This window comes from Cyprinodon tularosa, unplaced genomic scaffold (assembly GCF_016077235.1).
Source record: "Cyprinodon tularosa strain WSP-4 unplaced genomic scaffold, ASM1607723v1 ctg26, whole genome shotgun sequence".
Taxonomy (NCBI): Eukaryota; Metazoa; Chordata; class Actinopteri; order Cyprinodontiformes; family Cyprinodontidae; genus Cyprinodon; species Cyprinodon tularosa.
The window spans coordinates 1,873,508-1,885,817 of record NW_024038961.1 but is presented as its reverse complement, the minus strand read 5'-3'; positions in this window follow the sequence as shown (position 1 = coordinate 1,885,817).

Below are 12,310 nucleotides of genomic sequence, written 5' to 3'. Positions count from 1 at the left end.
CAGTTTTCCCATCAAACATGACCGTGTGTCATTTCCCACAGGGGGAAAGGCAAAACTTTCAGGATCTAGATAACTTGCTGCTGTCATGGTGGAAAAAACAGGTTCTACAACATTTTCACTCACAAAGGCTGCTCACTTTTCAATCTTTATTAGTAAAGTATTAAAAAAAACATATCCCTTTCTTTCCACTTCACATTGATGTATTGCTCTTTTATCCAACTTATGAAAACCCAATAAAATACACAGGGGTTTGTGGTTGTGACATGACAAAATTCAGAACAGTTCAAGGGTTATAAGTGCTATCACCAGGCGCTTTAATGCCAGTGCAGAATGCCCTCATAAGTGGTTTTGCCGTTGGACAACAAAGGTTGCTGGGGTCATCAGAAACCTGAGCACTAACCTTTTTGGAAAATGCATACACCAGCATTTGTTCAATTGTTTACCACCCAAATCCTTCATTTTTGACCAAGTGACCCTGCAGAGTTGGACTCTTTATGGAAATTTCCACACCTGCAAGAAAACCACAGAGAATCTGCCAATAAGTGCTAGTATTGGCAACCAGAGTGTGAAAGGTCCTTGTCTGGACACAATAGACACAGTGTGAGGTTGTAATCTGAGGCCTTCAATAGGAACACATCAGACAATGGGAGCATTTGAAGGGGGACATAGCCACACGGCTAATCATGTATCTTTTCACTAGAGATCACAAGCTGCAAACGTAAAAAAAAAAAAAAAAAAAGACAGGCTTTTAAAGGCTTCCAGAAACTAAAGCAAGCAGCATTTATCTGTTGCACAATGTCTCATAAACGCAACAGACTTTAGCCTGGTAGATAAGTGTAGGAAAGACAGGATGGCTTTGCCCACAACCTTTCTACTGGAGCACCAGCCGTTAAAGGTTTTAATTAATACTTTTATCTTGACCTTTGTGTTAATAACAGACAGATAACAAAGAAAATAGCTCAAGGACACAGCATGACAGACCTGACTTCTCAACTCTTTTTTTGCATTTCTAACATTAAAACAAATTCTTACTAGGTCAGTTAAGATAACCAAAACTACTTTTATTCATAGTTGGCACTGTTGCATTGTCACCGTAAAGTACTGGTTAAAATCCCAGATGGATCTTACTGTATGGAGCCCCACAGCCCAGAAATATTCATTGTCTCTTTACCTTGCAGCTTATCTGGAGCCGACCTTTATGTTGCCCTGTAGGCCTATCAAGGGTGTAACCATCTCTCTTTCTACTGATTGCCCCTAAAACCTTGCAAGGGTAGGCTGGTATAAAAAAATGGATTGCAACAGTAATGGAAAAGGCCTTTTTTTTTAAAGTCAGAACTGTAATAATCCTTGTTGTTTTGTCTTTGCTTGTTTGTTTTCTTGTTTTCTTTGTAGATTATTTCTGGTATATTGTCCCAATGCTTGCAAAGAATTTTGTTTTTGTTCTATAGGTTGTTTTTTTGCATTCGAGAAAAACTCTCTCAAGTATCTCTGCAACCCCCCTTACTGAACGGTGATCCTTAAAAGCTGTTTATGCTTCGATATAAGTGTTTTAACTGATTGACATGTACCTTCAGCCATGTTAGGTACTACATAGAGGTACCAAAGTTTTTCCTGACATTTTGGATTATTGATTTTTTTCAGTGTGTTTGAGGTCTTACCTTATAATGCATGGCCCCAATCTTTCTCAAAGTGTAAATCAATAAGGGCCCTGCAAAGACATGACTTTGTCTTGTTGGGACATTGTTCACATTGTTTAAAATTAAAATAAATGCAGTTTACCTAAATAACTAAATATTAAATATAAGAAAAAAAACTTCTGAAATATTTTTTTTCTCCTGATTTAAACAATTGGTCGTTCGAAATGATTTGGGGAATCCTATATTACTTAAAACAGAAAATGTTTAGTCTGATCTAATGACATCTATTTTTCTTTCCTGGATTTTCTATGTCTGCAGTATTGAAGAGTTTCTCTGGCTCCTGCTCTTTATGTCTCCTGTCTCCAGGTAAGGGTATACATGTGTATCTATGTTTGCTTTTCAAGTTCAGAACTGGTCTACCGCTGTTCTTTGCAAACAGAGCAGACAAACAAAAGATAGAATGAGAACCTCTGAAAGTCTGAGCCAATCCTGACTGCAGCTGCATTGCAGAGGTATTTATGTTAAACATAATCCATCCATCTGTCGCTTCCTGAAATCTGTTTTTCTCCTCGGATTTAACTACTGCACACACCCATCCTAGTTTTATTGTTCGTCCCTGAGCTGGATTGAACTAGTCATGACATCCACTGATGCAACAGGCTTGTAAGAGGTGTGCATGATTCAGACACACATGACAAGTGTTGTGTTTTGTCAGGCACGTAGTAAAAAGTGGGTAACAGGAAGTAAATTTGTAACAGCTAAAAACGTGTGCATTGTTTTTTCTTTCAGCAATATCCATGACAACACAGGGGCTTGCATCGTCTGGCGATTTAAACTGTAAATGTTTCCCAACACTGTTTTTTTATTCTTTTCCAGGATGTGTTGTCGAGATAAATTATTATACGAGGCTGAGGTCTAGTTTGCCTCCTGAAGGTCATATCCTGCAACATTTAGAAAGGTTTGCATTTTCTTTATTAAGATTAATTCAAAAATTTCTAAAAACGCTCAACATAATTTCCTAAAAAATTCTTTAAAAATGTTTTTTTTATTGTGTTTAGTTATGGACCAAATAAAACAAACAAACAAAAAAACAACAATAAAACAAAGATTTTTCATGTGGTTGTAAAGGGACCTTATGGGTTGGAAATTTCCTTCAGCCTGACCTGCATTCATTACTGCTTGTCTTAATAAGGTGCAGTAACTGCAGCATTAAGATTGCTTTCTATTCTCTTCATGCTGATAAGATTGTTACTTATTACCGAAAAAAGGCTTTGTAATGTGTGTGATGTATAATCGTCTTTACTGACCTGTAAAACATTAACAGCACTGTTTGTTTGGTCTGTGAACTGCAGGGTGGAAAGATAAAACGAACTAAAGGTACCAGCTTTGGGATACCTCCCCTTTGCATAATATAACTACATTTTTTAGAAGAAATTAAAAGGCAATTTCTCACACTTTCCTACAAGAAAAAAAACTGAGGAAGGATTACTAACTACACCTGCATGGAGCAGACTCTTGGTCCAATGAAAATAAAATGGACCCTGGACTACTGCCCTTCTGTGACATGAACTGTTTCTCATTAAACCAAGATGGTTTAATGAACAAAAAGAAAACAAACAAGACTTGAACTGTTTTGATAATTTGACACCTGATCTTGCACACCTGATATTTTGGTTTAATCAGAGTTCACAACCTCTCAATCAGATTTGACTTTGTGTAAAAAAAATCTTTAGATTATATTGAATTTAAGATGTCAACAATTTTATTAGTACTTAGTCTTTGAAAAACTTTCCTTCCAAATAGAAATAAAATATAATGATTGCATTTGTTTTTGTCCTTTTGGCAGCTCTCATATTCAGGGATCACCTCAGAAACAATCTAAACTGAATGCCCCTCCTGACACAACCTAGGTTTGAAGACTAGAAGCACTTCATTATAAAAATTTAAGCAAAGTATCATGAAATGACAAGCCTAGATACAATTTAGGGGGGAAAAAAACTATGACAAACAGGAAGACAGGTTTATATATATATTTTTTTTACACTCACCATATCTTATAAATTATTCAGAATATGACATAAAAGAACATTTGTCTCTACCTTATCAAATTTAATTAGATGAAAAAATACATTTAATAAAGGATTTTCTTCAAATGAACCAAAAGAAATACAGGAAATTGCTCACTCAACATTAAATATGCTCTCATTTAATCAAGACAACTACAAAAAAGCTCAATGACAGTTGACCAGATATGAACGAAAGAAAAAACCTCTCATTAAAATTCCCCGAACCTTTATTATAAAATGTTTATAAGTTAGCTTAAAATGGCTCAAGGCAACTACATAATGTTTTAGGAAGTGCAAACCTTTTGAACAACTAATATTCATGAAAAATGTAATGTCATATTTACAGTTGATATAAAGCAAATTGAATACAAATGCAAAAGAGACTTAATTATTAGAAATGCCATTACTACATTAAAATTTCACCAGGTGACTAACAACTTATTTGAACACTGGGTAAATTTATAGAAGTAATTAATACATGGGTGTGTCATAATTGGTTACAGAGTAAACCCAATATGCAGAACACACACGGAGGCTGATGAAAAGTTTAACAAGGTTTATTGTTAACACAATCACATGAATATGTGTGCCAAAATGTGTGCCAAAATGTTCTTCAGTGTAATCAAAGAAATGCTGAATTAATAAAGTTTCAAGTAAACCAAAAGGATTTAGAACTTTGCACACTGGGTTGGGGCAGCGTGGGCTTTTCTGCAAATCGGCTACCTGCTCTGGCGTCTGTGGGGTTGGTGTGTGGTTTCCATGCCATGGAGGGGCTTTGGCCAGTGCTATTTGTGATGGGATGGGTGGTGTATGGTGCGGGGTAGTGGGGGGCTCCTAGGGGTGAGATTGGGGCGGTGTTTTGGGCTAGAACAGGACTAAATTGCTGCTCCCCTCCCTTTGGTGGCACTGATCCCAGTACAAGCTGCCTACCCCCTTCCAACACTGGGGGTCTGTGGATCTCTTCCTGGGTCCGTGGGCCTCTTCTCCCTTGGGGTATTGGCCCCTAAACCCGGGAATATAGTATATGTATGAGGAGTGTAAGAATATGTTTAGGGTCTGCCCCTGAGTGTATGAATGGATCAATGTGAATTTGTCTTTGTCTACTTGTCAGGTTGAGTGTTTGCCTTCCTCTCTACGTACAGGGTTGGGTATTTTGGTGGGGGCTGTCTCATCCCCGCTGGCTGCCGGGCCTTCTGACCCTGTTTGGGTACCAACTAGGGCAGGTGTCACCAACCTTTCTAAGGTTGAGGGCCACTTCAAGGGTACTGAGTCATAAGAAGGTCTACCGATACTGATCCATGGGTTAGGAGAAGGGTCAGTGTTCACCTAAACTTCGTACATTAAAATAAAAAACTAAATTTTTTTTTGTCTCTTTTAATTTATGTTATTTCAGACATTGTCATTTTGAAATGCTCTGTAAATTATTTAAAAAAAACAAAAGCAACAGAAAAAAATAGAATTCCTAACTTAGCCCACTGGCGAGTTGTTCTGTTTTCAGAAGATGCTGAGGAATCCTCATGTGGTCCTTCAGGGCCCCTTTGGTGCCCACAGGCAGCACTGTGGTGACCCCTGCCCTAAGAGGTGGTGCACCCCCTAGTAGGGACCCCTGGAATCTCATTCGGGTCCATCTTGGGCATGACCAGCCACCGGCAGAGTCCATGAGCATTGGTTGCTTTAAATCAAGATTAAAAATAAAAAAATAATGATAAATTTTCATTAATCAATTAACTGCCATTAATACTCTGTTTTTATTTTTTACCAACTATGACACTGTGCACTTTTCTCTTTGTTTTCCTAGGATATTTTCTTCATGTACAGCTGTACAAATTGTCTTGATGCTGAAATGTGTTACATGAAACAAAACTTTCCTTTCCTTACCCTTGTCTGGTGGAAAACTCTTAATTGCAAACAGGCATGGATGTAATAAAAACAATTAGCTACCTATATGCCTATAAACTATTTAGTTAGTCTGCTTTCCTTAGTTTTTGTTTTGTTTTGGTCCTTGTCTCGATATTTTTTTCGCTTCTTTTCTTGTCAAAATTTATGAAAAATACAAAACTGACTCACTTTGAAGACATAACCAGAGATGGCAAAAGTACTCACTTTCCGTACTTGAGTAAAAGTACAGATACTTGTGTTAAAAAATACTCTGGTAAAAGTGGAAGTACTGGTTAAACTTCTTTACTCAAGTAAAAGTAACAAAGTACAGGCTTGTAAATTTACTTAAAGTATAAAAGTAAAAGTAGAAACCACTTTTTTCATGCCGTTGCCTACATTTTAAATGGATGTCTGCCAATAGGACTAGATCTCCGTTGTGTTCATTTTCAATCATCTCGTCGTCCATGCTACTATGCTAACGCCACTGCCACCAAGCTGCAATGATTTGCCGTGAATGAATACCGCCGAATCTGTCGATTAGTAACGAGCCAATTTTTTAAAATGTAAGGAGTAGAAGTAAAAAGTCGCCATAAAAATAAGTAGTAAAGTAAAGTAAAAATATCAGAAAAATCTACTTGAGTACAGTAACGAACTATTTGTACTTCGTTACTTCCCATCTCTGGACATAACAAGATCAAATAGATGCACGATAAGGAATCAGTTATTAAACCTTTGCTGTGATTTAACTTTAGATGTTAAATGCACAGAGTATATTATAGAACCTGTAAAAAGGCACCCAAGAGTTTAAAATAACAAAAAAAATTGTTTTTGGAAAAAAAATAAGTCATCAAACACACAATCCCTATATCCTTAATACAAAGGATAGCAAAAAATCTGAAACAATGTCAAAAAAGCTTTGATGACTCGTGACTTAAATATTAAGGTCAGATTTGATATGGTTACTCTATGGTGATGCTTTAACAAGATTCAAGCTGACTGCACAGATAAAATCGAGATGAGTTAGAGTCACAGAGCAACTGACTCTTGCAAAATGTTTTGAACAGCCACAAAGAAGCTCAAAATTTTACCTTAAATTTACTCAAAACAGTTTTTGACATGCCTAAATTTACTCAAAACAAGTATGAGTTTCAAGCAACAACAAAAAACTTCCAAAACAATGACAGGGGGAAACTTATCCACCGGACAGAGGTCAGGAAGACACAAAAGGATTGGCTTTAAAACACATTAAACCGTTTTGTATTTGCAACAGGAACATAAATGATCTGGGGGTTTTAAAATGATAATTTGTTTCTGATGATGTCTGATTATCAATTATTATTTCTGAAGAGCAAAAGGGGCTGAAGCTTATAACAAGTTGCTGCCCAAGGGCCTGTTGATTCATAAGCTATCAGTGTTTACAGGTACATATTACAGGTCATGCTCACAGTGTCAGTCAGCTGACATATTCTCAGAGGAGCGAGAAAAGCAATGTCTCTGTAATTATTAATGCTATATCTTAAAAAACAATCACTCACCTTAGGCTCTTTTTACACAAGGCAAAGGCACAAGACTAGTAAGAAATTAAAGCTTCACTACTCATGTTTTCACACTGTAAGAGCACAAAGTATGGTGTGCTATGCCCTGCAATGAAAGTTCTACATAAAGTAAATCATTAAGAGCAAATAAAACTAGCACTATTCAACAATGCTTGAGAAATCACCCAAGCAAGCTCATTGTTTGTTGCATAAGGAGACAAGACACAAACAGTGAATGGACTACCGCTGCAGCTAACCCTAATCTCCTCAAAGCCACAGTCATTGCTTCTCAAGTTCTGTAGTGGAAGGCTAATATCTTTATCGCCACTGCCAAGTATAGACGCGGTAAACATGCCAGGGAACAGTGGGTACTGGTGACAGAAGCACCAAATGATTAAAAAGCACTCTCAGCAGTTGTTTACATAGTGCCATGGCATGGGTACAAGACTAGAAACCTCTCTGATGCATGCTGTTTTGGTTTTTTGCATGACTACATTTTCACTTGTTAATGCTGTAAATAGCCAATTTAGATACAATGATGTTTGTTGTCATTCCTGATTTAATGCTTGGCATTAGCAAAACACTCCAGGAACAGCTAGAGTCAGCATCGTGGGATGAAGCTGAGCAAGTTGTTGAACTAAAAACTGCACCTGATCGGCCCTCCTTTGGATTCCCGGGGGAAAAATGTGAGGTCAGAGTGGGGTGGGGGCATGGGTGGCATCTATTTAGATTCATGTTTGCAGTAGATTAGGCGTACATTCATAAAATTGGTTTTCTTGAGTTTCAGTATTGATCTAATATAAAAACCAAAATGGTAAAAACAAATTCATTAATAAATACAATTAAACTGTGACTTTGTTTTTACTCACCCCTTCATATGGGGGAGGAAAACAAAAATATGCTGATGTTTATGTATAAATATTTGACATAGCCATCTGGATTTGGGGATTGCGGTCATAGGGGTTGCTGATGGAAAACCTAAACAGGGCAGAGGATCGTTGTAAAAGAAAAACAAGTCTTGATTTCTGTGCTCCCAAAATCATGTGTCATAATAAAAGTAATGTTGTTAAAATTGGTTAAATCTAACTTGAAACATAAAGAAGTAAAAAATATTGCAGTCAAGTATTGCTAATAAAATATATTCTAATGAGTAATCATTAGTAACTAGGACCACCTGTGGAAAAGCAAGAACTTTGAGAGATGTGGGTCAACAAAAGACTAAAGTATGAAAGGAGGTCAGCATTCTCCTTGAAGTAGAAACTGTCTTTGCACATTATTGTAGAGAAGGTCATTTGACCATTTCCAATTTCAACTCAACTCCTCCCTGAGAACAGTACATCCCAAATTAACCCAAGCTCAAACCGTGCAATATTCAAAGATCAAATAAATCAGTAAACTAATGTAATGGCATAGATATTAAATAATCTATGAAATAATTCAGTAAAGTCAGGTTTATAATTTTGGGTTTCATTGCTTAGTTTTTTTTTTTTTTTTTTTTTCTTTATTGTTTAAACGTTATATTTTTGAATCTCTTTGTTTTTGAAAACCTAAGGTTAAAGTTTAATATTTAAACCTATAAAATAACCTAAATTGGAAAATAAAACATACACCCACCTTAGATTCTTTATTTTTATTGTTTCCTGATGTATAAAACTTAACAATTGAAACAACACCAATACTATTCTAAGCATTAATTATGCCAAAATGTGTTTTTTTTATATTATAAATTCAAATAAATTATATGCAGTCTGTTTAAAAATGGGGTAAAAACTAGGGCTCAGTTAATTGTGTCATCAACATTATTGCCCTGTTGTTAATAGTTAAAAATAGGTCACTGACCCAAATAAGCTAGCTGTTAATGATTTCTTATCAACCTTGTGAGGATAAACACACAGCACTCCTCAAAAGCTCGTAATATAATTCAACAATATCACCGTAATAGATCAAAGCTCCTCTTCCCTGTACCTGCAGACAAACACTGTTAATGCAGGTAATAAACTTGTCATATGATGTGAGATATGATGAGGCGCCTGCTTTTAATTATTTAACTATCCAAATGTACTTTGACTCATGGCAAAATCAAAACCAAATGTGCTGCCATGATGGCTGATTGACAACATGCTTAATTTGAAAAAGCTCTGAAATTAATTTCTGCTTATCTTTGCAAACAACTTTCAGTTCTATCGTTCACAAACTTTTTTTCTTTTTTAGACCAATAAAAAAAAACGTGCAAAATTGATCATAATAAACAGGATTTAATTGAGAAATCACAATTTAAGTTTGTATAAATGTAACTATTTCTTTTAAACTATTATTTGCATATTATTATTTTTTCTCATGTTAAGTAAATTATTTCTTTAAAATCTAAATCAAATTGTGGCTTCTCCCTATGTTTGGAAAGTTTATTCTCTTAGGAAATATATTTTAGGTTGAAAGTACTTAAAAGATTAAATGTTAGGTGTATATTTGGAGTCACATTTAAAATGATAATGAATTAGAAACTTTCTAATTTTGAAGTACTGTTTTTTTTCACAATAGGTTGTACTGTCAAATGAGACCTAATGTTAAGCTATTTTAACATTTCTGCTTAATAGTTAAAGTATGAAGCGAAATTTATACTTTTTAAAAAAATAATTAACACAAAAAAGTACTTTTTTGCAGAGTTCAAACCAAAAAAAAAATAAAAAATTACTACCAACAAAAACTTTTTTCAAAACGTTATTATTTCCATACAGCATTTGAACGCAGCGCTGCTAGGCCTGAATTATACGGTAATGATGACGCAGTGGTTTCGAGGCTCGTGTGGGCGGTTCAGGACAGGGCGGGAAGCGAGCGAGGAAGACGAGGAAGACGTGACTATTTCCACTCAAGTTCACTACGTGGTGTATGCTTCGTCCTTCTGACGTCAGATTGCCACACCTTTATGAAACATCTAGTTCTTACTCAAATTACAGTGTTTAGCGTCTTAAACAGTGGGGCAGTGGCAGGACCTATTATTATATTGCTCTGTACCTTTAAGAAAAACATGACATCATAAGTCCACCTGTAGGATGCATTTATAGCAGACAGCTATACTGTGACAGTACATGTGCAGCACATTTAATTTGCATGTAAATAATTTTACACTCTAATAAAGGTTTATTCTATTTATAAAACATAACCCATTTAGTAGATTCTAAATAAAACAAATGCAGATAAATCAGGGGAAAATAAAGTGGTAATATTGATTTATTTATGGTCACTTTCCAGCCTCTAATAGCTCAGGAATAAAAAAAAATGGGGAGAAACAACTGTTAGATTTTCATGAAACAGAATTCAACCAGTAGTACTACAGCAGATATTACATCTAGTAAGACAGATGCTTGTGCACAGTAATGTTGTAATAACTTTAAAAAAGTTAAATGATACAATGATTATGCTTGCAAGCTGTTTCATATATATTATGAGTTTAGAGACTGATATCTATAGGCAGCCTGTAACAGTTTTAAATGCACCAAATGAGGGCTGAATCCCTGAATTAATTCATCTTATACAAACCAGGGAGTTAATAGATAAACACACTGGATTCAATTTTATTTTTTACTCTTTCTTTTGTGTTTTATGACTCATGTATATTCAAAAATAAAATATTGATGCATTTTTTAGATTAACATTTACTTAATTTAACTTTTCAGGCTAAAATATGTCCATGACAGCATAAGGGAAAAAAACCTAAAAAGAAAGTAAGCAGCTGTGAAAAAAGACAGAGAAAAACATTGTTTTTCATCCTGTCTATTCCTCAGTGTGTCACTGTCACATGCTCTGTGCTTCTGTCTGAGTGCCAGGCTCACAACTCTCTGTAATCTGTCTGAAATGGAAGAGGGGGGGAGGAGGGAGGTGGAAAAAAAGATGGAGGACAGGAGTCTGGTGCCACAATCTAGGTCGCTTGCCAGTAATCCCTTTGGGATGGAAGTATGTCGTGGGCACAGAGGGCCAAATGTTGAACTCAGCCTACTCTTCTTCCTTCTGTTCAGTAAATTCTTGGTTTATGGTGAAAGTTCCTCCGTTCGCTCTCAGCTCACATGACCTATCTGATGGAATATTTGACTTTCTGAATAAGCCTTTGTAATTAAAAGGAAAAAAAATCACAACAGATTTTTTCCAACATATATGATTTTTAATGGATGTATTTTATTCAAATATTTATATTTTAAGTACAAAATGATCTAGTTGATAACTAGAATGCTTTTAAAAAGTTTGTTTAGTTCGGTTTATTTCACTAAATCTATAAAAGGAAACAAAACATATAAATAAATTACACACATACTGATGTTTTTAAGCCATTATGTCTGTAATATTAGTTGATTTTCCGATTATAGCTAATGAAGACATGACATCTCAGATTAGAACAATACATCAGACCAATAAAAACATATTTTAATGCAGAATTGCAGGCTTAATAAAAAAAAATTTCAATACCCGGTTACAGGTTTTTATTTTTTTAATGGTACTTTTAATCTGAAAAACCAGCCTAGTCAACAACTATCGTTTGATTGATAACATTTTTTTTCCAGAGTGTTTTATTTTATTTTATTTTATTGTCATTACACTGTCACAAGTACTGCACAATGAAATTCACTCTCTGCATTTAACTCATCCCCTTGGGGAGCAGTGGGCTGCCATTTACGGCGTCCAGGGAGCAGTGGGAGTTAAGGGTCTTGCTCAGAGAGCCAGAGTGGCAGTCTGTGGGAGTGGGTTTCCAACTCACAACCTCAGGATTCCAAGCTCTATGTCCTAACCACTAGGCCTCTCCCCCTATATAACAATACAATACAGTATATTGTATTGTATTTAAGTGAATTTCAGTCAATAAGAATTTTATTGAAGCATTAGTTTATTTTTGTAAATTACTTAAAAAAGACCAATATGTGCTCAAAGGTTTTCTGAAGAGGGCTGAGCTGAATGTTGGCTTTGATTAATAGTAGTGGTCCAACAGCAGCGTATTACAGGGTATCATCACTGCTCTGTGGACATTTTGACCCCAAGCAACTTGTGTTATCTCTATTACCTTTGAGATACTTGGATATCACTCCCAAACTAGGCAGATTTTTTAGAAAAAAAACAATTGATAGTTTACTCTCATTGTGGAAAATCTCTACAAAGAAACTGTCAAGACAATTACCTTTATCACAATTATGTCGAATGGCCTTTAAGG